Source organism: Pseudophryne corroboree, chromosome 8, assembly GCF_028390025.1.
Source record: "Pseudophryne corroboree isolate aPseCor3 chromosome 8, aPseCor3.hap2, whole genome shotgun sequence".
NCBI classification, from domain to species: domain Eukaryota; kingdom Metazoa; phylum Chordata; class Amphibia; order Anura; family Myobatrachidae; genus Pseudophryne; species Pseudophryne corroboree.
Window position 1 is genome coordinate 56,239,735 of NC_086451.1, and position 14,460 is coordinate 56,254,194.

General features: G+C 43.3%; 4 pseudogenes; 2 read left to right on the top strand and 2 right to left on the bottom strand.

Moving 5' to 3' along the window:
- Positions 1–986: 986 nt before the first annotated feature.
- Positions 987–1,104, bottom strand: LOC134953084 (5S ribosomal RNA; annotated as a pseudogene).
- Positions 1,105–1,279: 175 nt separating this feature from the next.
- LOC134952961 (5S ribosomal RNA) lies at positions 1,280–1,397 on the bottom strand (annotated as a pseudogene).
- A 1,813-nt stretch (positions 1,398–3,210) lies between these two features.
- Positions 3,211–3,328, top strand: LOC134952025 (5S ribosomal RNA; annotated as a pseudogene).
- Positions 3,329–3,504: 176 nt separating this feature from the next.
- On the top strand, positions 3,505–3,622 carry LOC134952752 (5S ribosomal RNA; annotated as a pseudogene).
- The last annotated feature ends 10,838 nt before the right edge of the window (positions 3,623–14,460 follow it).

Sequence of the window (14,460 nt, forward strand, 5' to 3'; positions counted from 1 at the left end):
ATCCATAAAAGGTCCAGATTTTGACTTTATCCATTTTCTTCCAGAAACAATTGGCTGCCCTCCCTGAGGTTCAGACCTTTTTGAAAGGGGTTCTGCACATCCAGCTTCCCTTTGTGGCGCCGACGGCACCCTGGGATCTTAACGTGGTGTTGCAGTTCCTGCAATCGGATTGGTTTGAGCCCTTACAGGAGGCTGAGGTCAAATTTCTCACGTGGAAGGCTGTCACTTTGTTGGCCTTATCTTCTGCTAGACGTGTGTTGGAATTAGGGGCTTTGTCCTGTAAAAGTCCCTACTTAATCTTCCATGAAGATAGAGCTGAGCTCAGGATGCATCAGCAGTTTCTTCAAAAGGTTGTGTTGGCTTTTCATATCAGAAAGTTTTTTTTTGTGGAACCGCACTAGTCTGAGAATTATAGTAAATACTGATATAAATATGGAATGAAATACCAATATGCAAGCAGTTAAACAGTTAACAAATGATTCTTAAACTGCAAATGATTGGCGGTGCTCCCAGGAATTTTGTAGGTGAACTACAATTGAAAAGAAGGAGAGAAAGACAAAAAAAACTTTTTTTGGGAGCACTCTTTTATATATGTTCGAAGTAATTTGTGTGGTAAGAAATGTTAAAACATAACCTTTAATCAAACCTCGAATAAAAAAACATGATGTTGTCAAGAAAATTAGAAACTCGTGTCTAATGTTGTATGTGTAAAAATCTTATTTAACCTTTTTAACAAATGAGGTATAAGATGAATGAATAGGTGAAAATATCAAAAAGTAGTGGAGAATACCAAGTGGTTTCTTAAAGTCCCGGGTATCCAAGAAATCACTGTGTATGCCTAAATTATGGGTATCATTGATGGAAAATATGAGCAGAACTGCTAAGGTTTAAAGTAAAGCTTGGGATGGTGCTGAAAGAGTGATTGGATTCCCCTGTTAATGGGGGGGGGGGGGGGAGGGAGGCGAAAGGAAAATGAGGAAAATAAGAGCCCACTGCACCTGGTATTCTCAGGAAGTTGACCGTCCTAATACTGACCAGGCCATGCCTGCTTAGCTTCCGAGATCGAACAAGATCGGGCGTATTCAGGGTAGTATGGCAGTGGGCCAGAGAGGAAGAAGAAAGAGGAAAAAGGAAAGGAGAAAAAAGGAAAAAAGAGAAAGAAACCACCACTGATTCTGTACTCTAATGGATCGGTGTCATAATAGTCTGAAAATGTTTTTCCAAATAAGAGAGTGTGTGAAAATGATCTGAGTTGGAGTCAGCTCTTATCCTTAAAAGTGGCCCACTGCACCTGGTATTCTCAGGAGGTTTCCCTTCCTAATACTGACCAGGCCATGTCTGCTTAGCTTCCGAGATCGGACAAGATCGGGCGTATTCAGGGTAGTATGGCCATGGGCCGTTGTTTAAGGAAAAAGATGGGTCACACTCTAATTATTGTACTTTACTTGAATCAGAACTAAAATATAGTCCGAAAGATATTTCCAGATAAGAGTGTGTGGTGGGTAAGTGGAATAGAGAGAGAAAGAGGGAGGGAAAGGGGGGATAATGATGGAGAGGTAATGAATATAAATGCGTCAAAGATGGGAGATCTGAAAAGTGAATAATGCTAAAAAAATGATCAAAACAAAGCCCTAATACTTGCTGGATGATTGTGCAAGGAATATACTCTCAACAAAAACAAGTTGTGTATATATAGCAGGTTTTTGCACACACAGGTAAATTAAGAGCTCAGGGCTGGCTCGCAAGAAATTTGCAAATCAAACACTAGTAATGTGAGCACTAAAGAATGTGCACAGTTGTTTGCTCCATATATACTAGAATATAGCACTGAAAAATGTGCACTGCTGTTTGCTAACATGAATATAGGAGCAAAACATGATCAGAGGGTATGGGTTTAGAGCTCAAGGCTGACTCACTGGAAACTTGAATTAATCCTTATAACCTCCTGATAACGAGTGACAAAACATATGGAATGTATGAAATATGTAAGTCACAAAAGTATTGATTTAGAGCTCAGGGCTGGCTCCACAATATTTGATATTAAAGCTCAGGGCTGGCTCCCAAAAAATTAATTACTTAAACCTTAGGAAATGACAGGACATATGATCAAATCGCTGGTAAAAAACATGCTCTGGAAAGTTACATTGTCATGAAACTCAATTTGCATAAAGCTAGTTGATATCCGTAACGGCATAAGCGGGGAAACAGTGCAAAATAATGGTACTTAGCACAGTCTTCCTGCAGATGTGAAGTATCGCTGCAGGAGTGAAAATATTGGTGGGGGGAGAAGAAATATAGTCAAATGTTGGTAATCCAAAATATACTACCGTGACCGCGCTATGTGCGGCCAGTGTTGATCAGTCATCCCCCATGCATGCACCCGCTGGCAGTGAAGAACGCGGCCGCCCGCTTCCGGACTGGGCGTTGCCGCGATGACGTCACAGAGGACGCCGCTCGACGTACGTTTCACCTAGGTAGGCTTGGTCACGAGAGGCTCTCGTGACCAAGCCTACCTAGGTGAAACGTACGTAATTAATTTTTTTGGGAGCCAGCCCTGAGCTTTAATATCAAATATTGTGGAGCCAGCCCTGAGCTCTAAATCAATACTTTTGTGACTTATATATTTCATACATTCCATATGTTTTGTCACTCATTATCAGGAGGTTATAAGGATTAATTCAAGTTTCCAGTGAGCCAGCCTTGAGCTCTAAACCCATACCCTCTGATCATGTTTTGCTCCTATATTCATGTTAGCAAACAGCAGTGCACATTTTTCAGTGCTATATTCTAGTATATATGGAGCAAACAACTGTGCACATTCTTTAGTGCTCACATTACTAGTGTTTGATTTGCAAATTTCTTGCGAGCCAGCCCTGAGCTCTTAATTTACCTGTGTGTGCAAAAACCTGCTATATATACACAACTTGTTTTTGTTGAGAGTATATTCCTTGCACAATCATCCAGCAAGTATTAGGGCTTTGTTTTGATAAAATTTTTTTAGCATTATTCACTTTTCAGATCTCCCATTTTTGACGCATTTATATTCATTACCTCTCCATCATTATCCCCCCTTTCCCTCCCTCTTTCTCTCTCTATTCCACTTACCCACCACACACTCTTATCTGGAAATATCTTTCGGACTATATTTTAGTTCTGATTCAAGTAAAGTACAATAATTAGAGTGTGACCCATCTTTTTCCTTAAACAACGGCCCACGGCCATACTACCCTGAATACGCCCGATCTTGTCCGATCTCGGAAGCTAAGCAGACATGGCCTGGTCAGTATTAGGAAGGGAAACCTCCTGAGAATACCAGGTGCAGTGGGCCACTTTTAAGGATAAGAGCTGACTCCAACTCAGATCATTTTCACACACTCTCTTATTTGGAAAAACATTTTCAGACTATTATGGCACCGATCCATTAGAGTACAGAATCAGTGGTGGTTTCTTTCTCTTTTTTTCCTTTTTTCTCCTTTCCTTTTTCCTCTTTCTTCTTCTTCTTTGGCCCACTGCCATACTACCCTGAATACGCCCGATCTTGTTCGATCTCGGAAGCTAAGCAGGCATGGCCTGGTCAGTATTAGGACGGTCAACTTCCTGAGAATACCAGGTGCAGTGGGCCCTTATTTTCCTTATTTTCCTCATTTTCCTTTCGCCTCCCTCCCCCCTTCCCCCCCCCCCCCCCCCATTAACAGGGGAATCCAATCACTCTTTCAGCTCCATCCCAAGCTTTACTTTAAACCTTAGCAGTTCTGCTCATATTTTCCATCAATGATACCCATAATTTAGGCATACACAGTGATTTCTTGGATACCCGGGACTTTAAGAAACCACTTGGTATCCTCCACTACCTTTTGATATTTTCACCTATTCATTCATCTTATACCTCATTTGTTAAAAAGGTTAAATAAGATTTTTACACATACAACATTAGACACGAGTTTCTAATTATCTTGACAACATCATGTTTTTCTATTCGAGGTTTGATTAAAGGTTATGTTTTAACATTTCTTACCACACAAATTACTTCGAACATATATTAAAGAGTGCTCCCAAAAAAAGGGTTTTTTTGTCTTTCTCTCCTTCTTTTCAATTGTGGCTTTTCATATCAACCAACCTATTGTGGTGCCAGTGGCTACTAACTCCTCAATTGCATCAAAGTCCTTGGATGTTGTGAGGGCTTTGAAGATCTATGTGAAGAGGACTGCTCGTCACAGAAAATCGGACTCTCTGTTTGTCCTTTATGATCCCAAGAAAATTGTGTGTCCTAAGCAGATGATTTCTCGCTGGATCAGGTTCACTATCCAGCATGCATATTCTACGGCAGGATTGCCGTGTCCAACATCTGTTAAGACCCACTCTACTCGTAAAGTGGGGTCTTCCTGGGCGGCTGCCGGGGTGTCTCGGCTTTGCAGCTTTGACGAGCGGGTACTTGGTCTGGGTCCATACTTTGGCCTCTGAGGACCTAAAGTTTGGTCAATCAGTTCTGCAGGTGCCTCCGCGCTCTCCCTCTCGTTCTGGGAGCTTTGGTACATCCCCATGGTACTAATGTGGACCCCAGCATCCTCTAGGACATAAGAGAAAATAGGATTTTAATTACCTACTGGTAAATCCTTTTCTCGTAGTCCGTAGAGGATGCTGGACACCTGCCCAGCGCTTCGTTATCCTGCAGTGGTTCTTTGGTTCAGTACTGCTTTGTTCTTAGTTAAGTACTGCGTTTCTTTAGTGGGTTCAGTAATGTTTCAGCTGTTGCTGAGTTTTCAGGCTAGTTAGCCTGGTTTGCCTTGTTTGTGTGAGCTGGTGTGAATCTCGCCACTATCTGGGTATTTCCTTCTCTCGAAGTATGTCCGTCTCCTCGGGCACAGTTTTTAGACTGAGTCTGGTAGGAGGGGCATAGAGGGAGGAGCCAGCCCACACTATTAAACTCTTAAAGTGCCAGTGGCTCCTAGTGGACCAGTCTATACCCCATGGTACTAATGTGGACCCCAGCATCCGCTACGGACTACGAGAAAGGATTTACTGGTAGGTAATTAAAATCCTATTTACTACCAAAAGGTCATGTTTTGTGGATGTCTTTATTTATGTACATAATCTATGTTGCTGAGTCACTAATGATCTCACCTGCTTCCACAGCCAGAAATCCTCAAAACATGACACATTGGGAAAACTTGAGGGTTGAGGCTGATCTAAGCCATAGGTCTGCAAACTCGGTCCTCATTACCCACGCAGTGCATGATTTGCAGGTCTCCTCACAGAATCACAAGTGAAATCATTAACTCCACCTGCGGACCTTTTAAAATGTGTCTGTGAGTAATTAATACACCTGTGCACCTGCTGGGTTGCCTGCAAAACATGCACTGTGTAGGGTAATGATGACCGAGTTTGCAGACCTATGATCTAAGCCAGGCATTCCCAACCACGGTCCTCAAGGCACACTAACAGTGCATGTTTTAGTGATATCCAGGCTTCAGCACAGGTGACTTAATTAGTAGCTAAGTTATTTTGATTTAACCATCTATGCTGCAGCCTGGATATCACTAAAACCTGCACTGTTGGTGTGCCTTGAGGACCGTGGTTGGGAATGCCTGATCCAAGCTGACTACATAATGACTTTGGTGCTTCAGTCATCTCAAAACTGCTTCCAAACACTTCTTGCAACAATTTAATGTCTCAAGAGAACAGTGTATGGGCCAGAACTCCGAGATTCCGGCCAAACTCGTCCATTGAAAGAAAAATTTTTTTTAAGTGGCAATCATTTACAAGGAAAGAACGACCTGGTTTCACCGTGTAAATGATTTCCGCTTTAAAAAAAAAAAAAAACGTACTCGTTGGGCTGGAATCTCAGAGCTCTGGCCGTCTCGCACTGCATTACATCTCGCTCTATGAGTTATCAAAGTCAATCCCTGAAGTGTGATTATCTTCTCAAGGACTCCCTAATCCTTTTGGAATGCACAAATACACGTTGAACAGTTTACGGTAGTCAGGCATCCCTGGTTTATTATGGATCACACTGAGGCAGTGGTTCCCAAACACAGTCCTCCAGGCTCCCCAACAGTCCAGGTTTTAAGGATATCAATGCTTAGGCACAAATGACTTAATTAGTACCTCAGTCAGTTTGATTATACCATCTATGCACAAGCAGGGATATCCCTAAAACCTAGACTGTTTGGGGTGTTTTGAGGACAGCATTTTGGGAACCACTGTGCTGCAAGATAACGGGTCTTCGACAAAATGGTCTTCACACGTTCATCACATAAGCTGGGTACACACACCATCCATATAACACATTGCTATACAACGACGTGATAGCATTACATGCTTAATGCAACTACGTCACATGCTGCACATCAGAAGGGAAGATCAGGGAAGGGGGCAGGGCTAAGCAGCAGAGTAAAAAAAAAAAAACACCATTGCCACATCTCTTTAATTGGTGTTTGAGAAACTTCAGACCCCCATCAACAATGGCAACCTAATGGTGGTCGATGGCCATCTATAGTATTCAATGGAGAATAAAATCAAAATAGACCACCATATGATGAGGATATAGAGGGAGGAGCAAGACTTGTGTAAACTTTTCAAAGTTCCAAAGTTGTGGCGGCTCCTGTAAGAATAATAACTGAAGAAAAAAAAAGTCAAATACTTCAACTCTGACACCACCGTCTCTCCTGACCCTCCAGCCTATAACAAGCATAACACGGAGAAGTAAATGTAATAGCTTGCACTGCGAGTTTCTGGCAAGTCTGCCTGATGTTCTAAGGGAGCAGTCATAAATAAGCAAAAACAACCAGGGTTTGCCTTTTAAATTGTTGCCACTTTAAACATCAGGAAAACTTGCTGTGATCTCGCCGATATATGCAATGCGCAGATGTTGCATTTACCCCATAGCAGGAGAATTTCTTAGAAGCGGGATATCAAATCTGCTGATCATTGATGGCTATGATCAATAGATTTAATACAGCTTTATAAATAAATGTTAAATCAGGCTTAGCATTTACTGTACTATATGGTATTAATATTGCCGCCAGCTGGTACCATGTACAATATGGTAAACTCGAGCACGGGCATATTTCTTTCCTGTTTTGTTTCCAAATATTTTGTCTAGTGCTGTCATGGCAGTGTACAATTAAGGCTATAAATTGCCTTCTTGGGTTTGGCTCACAGACCAGCCCTGTATGGATGTTCCCCTATGTAGGTGGAAGGTACATTTACCTGCATTGCAATGGCGTGCTGACTCTATAGGCTAGGTTAGGGACTTTCAGAATATTGGGGTCCCTTGACGATGGGCTACAACATACCTCCCAAGTGTCCCATTTTCTTAGTGATGCCCCACCTACGGGCTGCAAGTTCCTTGGGGGGGGGGGGGGGGGGAGCACACACTGTAAGTAGAGGGTGAATAGATGGTGCACAACATCTATTTGCAGTGATGGGGGGGGGGGGGTCTCTGAGACTGCTGGGCACACCCCCACAGTGAGGGGAGTGGGGTGCTGCAGAGCTCTGCCCTCTTTCCCGTGAGCTAAGCCCCCTTCGCAGTCGCGCCCGCTCCACTGACCACAATGTTGGGAGTTGTGCTACAAGCTTAAATGTTTTCATCAAAACATGACCAAATCCCCTCTTTGCTACGCACACAGATATGCAGTATAATATTGTTAGACATTTGCTATCGGCGATGTGTGATATACATAGAATATATATTTTTTATATTTGGCCTACAAATACCAGTTCATTATATTTATATACAGATGCACAGAGTATATATACCTATATAAACATATATTCTGTGTATATATACTGATATACTGTACTATGCAGCATTTTTTCCCACACCTGCCTAAAACTTTTGCAAAGAATGCTTTCAGAAATAGAACTGTTAATAGTTTAGTTTATCAATTAACACAATGCAAAGTGAATGAACAGGAGTAATCTAAATCAAATCAAATTTGGTATGACCACCATTTGCCTTAAAACGGCATCAATTCTTCTAGGTACACTTGCATAAAGTCAGGGATTTTGTAGGATTATAGGGGGTCATTCCGACCCGTTCGCACGCAGTGGTTCTTCGCTGCGGTGCAAACGGGTCGGAACTGCGCATGTGCGGCGGCTGCAATGCGCACACGCGTCATTGCCTGGCGACGCCTGTCGCCGGGCAGCGGCAAGAACAAAGAAGAAAGTGATCGCTAGCGCGATCACAAGAAGATTGACAGCAGGGAGGCGTTCCGGGGCGTCTACTCACCGTTTTCCAGGCGTGTCCAGGCGTTTGGAGGGCGTATGTCTGACGTCAATCCCGAGACCTTCGTCGCTGTATCCGTCGCACTGGGCAAGTAGGTCTGACCCTGGTTTTGTTTTGCCGGAAACTTTTTTAGCATAGCAGGGCTGCACAAGCGATCGCAGCCTTGCTATGCTAAAATACACTCCCCCATAGGCGGCGTCTAGTTGATCGCACGGGCAGCAAAAAGTTGCTACGTGTGATCAAGCCGGAATGAGGTCCATAGTCAGGAGGATGATTAACCAATCATACCAAACAGGTGATAATAATCATCATTTTCATATGTAGGTTTTTAAACACAGTCGTTAACTGAATCTGAATGAGGAACAGCCTTACTCTGCTACAAAGGTGAGGTTGTGGATGACAGATTTATGTCACAGGTCATTCACCATGGTAAGACTGGGCCCAGCAACATGCCATGCAGCTCCCCAAGAATCTTTGCAATCTGGTGGACAGTTATACAATAAGAAAGGTGTTTCCGCACAGGTGATGGCAATCATACATTAAGTGGGAAGTCCAAGAGCAGAGCATTCTGTCCCTCCTGAAGAAGGTCAGGTTGGGAGGTATGGTTATACTACACATAGATGGTGCGTGTCATGTTGGTCATTCTGTCCCACTATCAGCTGTAAGATGGCGGGGGTATTATACTACACAGAGATGATGTAGGGGGGCCCTGCTTGCAAGCTTACAATCTCTAGGGAAAAAGACATTGATACACATATCTATCTATTACCCTGTTCAACACAGGTGCCAGCAATCATGAATGAAAAATCCAGAAGCAGAGCATTTTGTCCCTCCAGGAGAGGGTCATGTTGGGAGGTGTGGCCAAAGACCCCCTCTGCCACATGGTTAATGGCAGCTGCGGCATGGAAGGGGTTAGTGCCCGGCGCCGGAGACAATGGGGTCAATTAAATTTGCAGACAGTTGAATAGCGCCAGGAATTAGCTCCTGTCGCTATTCAATTCTGCTTATGTTATGTCGGCGAATGCGCGATCTCCCGGACTTAACAGGTTGATTTGTCGGGAGAACGGGCATTCTCCGACTTAACTGCCTGACCGAATGAGCCTCGCTCCGGCCGGGCGCCAGCACACTTGTCGGATTTCTGCTAGCAACCCCCGGGGGGTGATAGTCAGTTTTCTACCTTTTAACACAAGCTATTTACTAATACCTTCAAGCCGTAATGGCCGCTAAACCACGTGCACGTGCTACGCACTCCGTACGCTATCTGCGTATGAAGACCTCACACGTGGTACGCAAGTTACGTACACACGCTGCGCTGGGTGTACGGAATACACACAGCGAGCGCACACACAGACAGTACTTTTATAAACTTTAAACACAGAATATGCTTACACTGTAAACCTTAGTACTGTAACACTGTAATGATATAACGCTTCTTAACCTTGTTAATATAAAAGCTGCTTGAGCGACTGAGACGCTCAATATACCCATAGCAATGTAATGATGAACACACTCTACCTTGTAAGGTTCCAAAACCTTTACTGACGATTTTAGTATGTAAAAAAAGGAAAACAGTTACAGCTTATACACTACAAAACTAACGTTAATACCTAAACAGAATAGCTAGACATGAATATACAATAGCGGCATAATCGTAAACAATAACATACAAAGAGAAAGAGTAAATGGCTAACACAGGCGGAGAACAAAGATGGTCACAGAGAAACTTACACACGTGGGAATGATCGCAAGCGCAGTCCTGGAAATCCAGCTCTCAGTTAATCAATGATGAAAACCTTGTGGAGAGAAGTGAGTGAGCTGGCCCAGGCTGGCTGCCTTATATTTACAGCCTACATTCACAATACAATGGTCCCTACAATCTCATTGTTCATTGGACACAGGAATGTCTCTTTGCACTATAACAAAAGGTCATAGGTGGGTTCGTACGGGGGGGATGTGTCTCTCTCCAACTGCTCAGGTGGGAGGCATCCTCTGGATTCCCCCTGCATGTGTAATGAACTGCAAATACAGTAAATGTCCATAAACTACTCATAGACATAACTATACGCAGGAGCGATTAATCTCTACCTAACCAGCACCGGATTGTTTCTAATAAAATACTCTTCAGTTAGGTACTAAACACCACCGCTCAGACCCTGTCTGACCCTTCGTATCATGCAAAGAGGAATTCCTTTGTCCATGAACCAGTTACACTAACCATACTTACAGATATTATTAAAGGGAATATTACCTACAAAACACGCTATGTGGGTTAAATATACTATAAACGAGTCGCCCGCTACAAGCTCATAAACTCTACCGTAAATACGCATATACCGCGCGTACTCGCCGGAGCGAGCGTACGCAATTTGCGGACATGTGCACGTACAGCAGACTATATGCACGAGCAGCGGGCATGTGCATGGGGTTAATATATGGCAATGTGAAGCATGATATTTTTCGACTTTGACAGTCCACCCTTTGGCAGTCATCAATAACTGCCACTTCCTAAACAATTCAAACAGAAAAATATATGTCATCATGTAAATACCTTTTTATGATTGGGTAAAGGGAGGAGAGGAGAAGGTGGGAAAGATATGACCTAGTGAGATAGTAGAAGCATGTGTGTATGAGTCCATGTCTGAGGGGTCATGTATCATCGTGCCGTACATGTTTTAAATCAAGCTTCGAGGTATTGCGAAGTATACATTTGAATCCTTCTTATCCCGTATTAAGGGTCTGTGGATGGGCTGTCAAACTCTACCGAGCTCTTTTCGGCTTTTGGTTGCAATAAATGGGGTGCACATTAGTTGATGATACATGAAGGGGGAGAGTATGTGGATGCTAGTATGTGAATATCACCTGTCGACTATGTGGGATACTACCTGGAGGTTGTAGAGATGAAGATAAGAAACAGACGTTATAAATGCAGTCATATAACTATGTGAGATTTAATAGACAGTCGCCGATTGGGGTCTTGTCTGATGTCTTGTCTGATGTACATGTTGTCTGATGTCTCACAGTGCTTTTGCTGTAAGTGGTGAACAAAAGCTTTTCCAGTGTCCATAAAATTACAGTCTCTAAAGTATTGGGTTTCCAGTAGATAGTTAAAGTCACTAAAAGTATTGGGTGTCTGTGACACAATTCATCAATGGTCTGTATAAAAGAGGTTGTCAAATTCTTCTTCCAAGCGGATGTCCTTGTACCTTGGAGGAAAACAAAGGAGAAACGGGTGAAAGAAACGGACCGTGGAATCACATTTTCATCACAACATTGTCTCAATCGTTGGGTCGTAAATTAAATTAGTTGTTGTTATTACAGTGTCCTCGCTCCTCAGACTCATCACTCTGGTACTACGTTTACACTTCGTTAAAGTCCGAACGCATCTAAATATCAGACCAACCAATATGACGACTCCCAGAATACACAAGAGAAATTTCCCTACATCCATTATAATGCCTTGGGCCCATTCTCCTAAACCAGAGTACCAATTTCGTGGGTTCAACCATGACACCCAACCGGTCAGCTCATTACCCACAGCAGCGAGAGTGAGATTATGCCTCCTTCGAAACTCCCACTTCAATTGCAAAATGTCATCCATCTTTTGGTCTATGACCTCGGCCGGGTCCTCAGTGCTGTTTGTAATATACGTGCAGCACTTTACACCATACTGAGTTGCTAGGGTAACACAATACCCGCCTGTCACTGCTGTGAGGTAATTGAGAATCATCCTCTGCTGAACCAGCTCTGTTTTGTAGGCTTGTAGCTCTCTCCCAGTATACCTGAACGTGTCGTCATACATTTCGGTGATATTGTCTAACAAGTTTGCTAGCGCAGATATATACCTAAAGTTTATCACTCCTCTGGCGGTACGAGTGATATCTAACGCGAGTAGGAATTGAATCCCGGTGGATTCATGGATCAGATCAGAGGCCGGATGCTCTGTCCTCTTTATCAGGTGCCTTTTAACAACGTGCTCGTAATGAGTGTGAGTATAAGGAGCTTGGGCACCGCGGTGAATGTCTTTCATTTTGTTATGGGATACAGTCATTATTTCAGGCAGTACCTTTCCAATGTAACACAATCCCTCTGAGTTTGGGGCAAGCCACTTATACGCCTTCCTCCCGCATATGAAATATGCATCATCGGGGAGAACATATGGGACGGAGTATGACATAACCATGTTACAAACTTTCCATGTGAAATCTCCTAACCCTAATTCTCCCATCTGTCTAGTGCACGTATCCGGTTGTACGATATGTGCACAGTATCCTGGTGATACTTCTCCAACTCGCATGGTCCTACTTCCTAGATTGTATCTATACCGGAAATATTTTCCACTGACGGCTATTTGGCGTATAAGCTCTGAATCTATGGGCATTCTATCGGCTCTATGTGAAAATGTCATGGTTTGATTACTCCATGACACTTCCCAATTTCTCGGCTTTCGGGGATTGGAAATGTTAAAGCATACTAAGGACTTATCCACATGGTATTGGTGGAGCTTCAAACTAGGAGGACTAGAGATATTAAACCTCTTGTCCACCGGCCTCCCACCACTTAACTCAAGTACCTCTCTTACAGTTAAAGGGAATGGTACTAGTCCTGATTTGCTATGACCTTGAGGTACTTGAGAGCATACCCAACAGTCTGTCTGGTTTAACACTTTACCCACTAAGGAGTGATAGTCACTCAATGGATGCCGGTCCATGTGGATATTAAAACTGGACTGACATTTCTTGATGCACCCATCCTCGACTATACTGTCACAATGACTACAGATGCAGTTCTCTTCAGCTAACAATCCTTCACAATTCCTTCTATTGTCAATGCTACCAGATCGTTTTCTGATACTCGCCTTTACTCGGTGATTGTGTTGCTATTGGAATTCTACGAATCCATCCTGATCATCAGAACCCATTCCAGATCCTTTCTCGACCTCACTGGTACTCTCACCGAAACAGACTGCTCTGGTCAACAACAGGGTCAACAGGAAAACACGGACTGCAGTCTCTTGGGGCGAGTCCATCTTACAGGAGGAGAAAGAGAAAGTTGTAATGGGGGTACAGAAAAATAATTGAAGGGGGAAAAAAACTTGTTACGATGTCTTCTAGTCTTGTTGTTCTTCTTGCTCAGATGTCATCTCAAAGGTGCTGTCTCTCAGTCTTCCAAACGAACATTCCGGTGATGCAATATTCTTTCCGACTCAGCGATCTTTCTGTAAGGAGAATAAATCCTGCATTACCATTTGTCTAACTGATGTGTGACATACCATCTGTAACGCATGAAAACATGAGAAAAAACTAAAGAGAGAGAACAAAATATATATGTTACATAAGACACAACAAAAAAAACATTGTCAGATCTTCCGTTCACCATCAGGCTGTCACATCAACACATCCATTGGTATCTTTGCACAGTCTCCCCCAACAGTATTTCCACACTCCACCCTTTTGTGCCTGGCCAGGACACAACGATGCTGGTAGGACATACTGGGGTTGGGTAGACCTCTGAAAAGACCAAGTAGTCATGTGACGTTGGAGCTATCATGGTGAACGTCAGAGATGGGAAAAAGAAACATTTACAGATAAATTACAAAGCTTACCCGGCCGTCCCTGTGTTTACAAGGAATGACCTCCCAATTACATTGACTGTAACCTCAGGCTTACTATCAAGGCTTATGATCAACTTTACTGGCTGCAAATTACAGGTGCGGCCCAATATTCTTCCTATATGATCCCTGATTACAATTTCGTGTGTCATAACTTTGCTCGTGTTCTTGTCTAGGGGGTCTGACTTTATGTGGGTTGTTACAGTTGCTGGCATAATGCCCTTCTCTTTTACAAAGATAACAAACCCGTGGCTTCCTCCATGTGCCAGGGGCCTGGGGTTTTGGTCGATTTGATGCCTCCTCTAGTGCTTGGATGCTCATCACCATCAACCGTTCTCCCTGTGCTTCCCTGGTTCTTTGGATATTGCGGTCATGCTCGATAGCGGACTCTCTTAATGCAGCCACCGAGATACCTCTCCAGTGAGGTAGAGAGGTTTGTACCCTGATTCTTAGTGTGTCTTTTAAGCCGTCCATTAATACGGACACAGCTACCTCCCTATGATGTACATTATCCTCAATGTCCGTGATCCCAGTGTATCTAGATATTTCCTGCAGTGCTCGATGGAAATATTCCACTGCCATTTCACCTTCTTTTTGTCTAATGGAGAAAATTTTGTTCCACTCG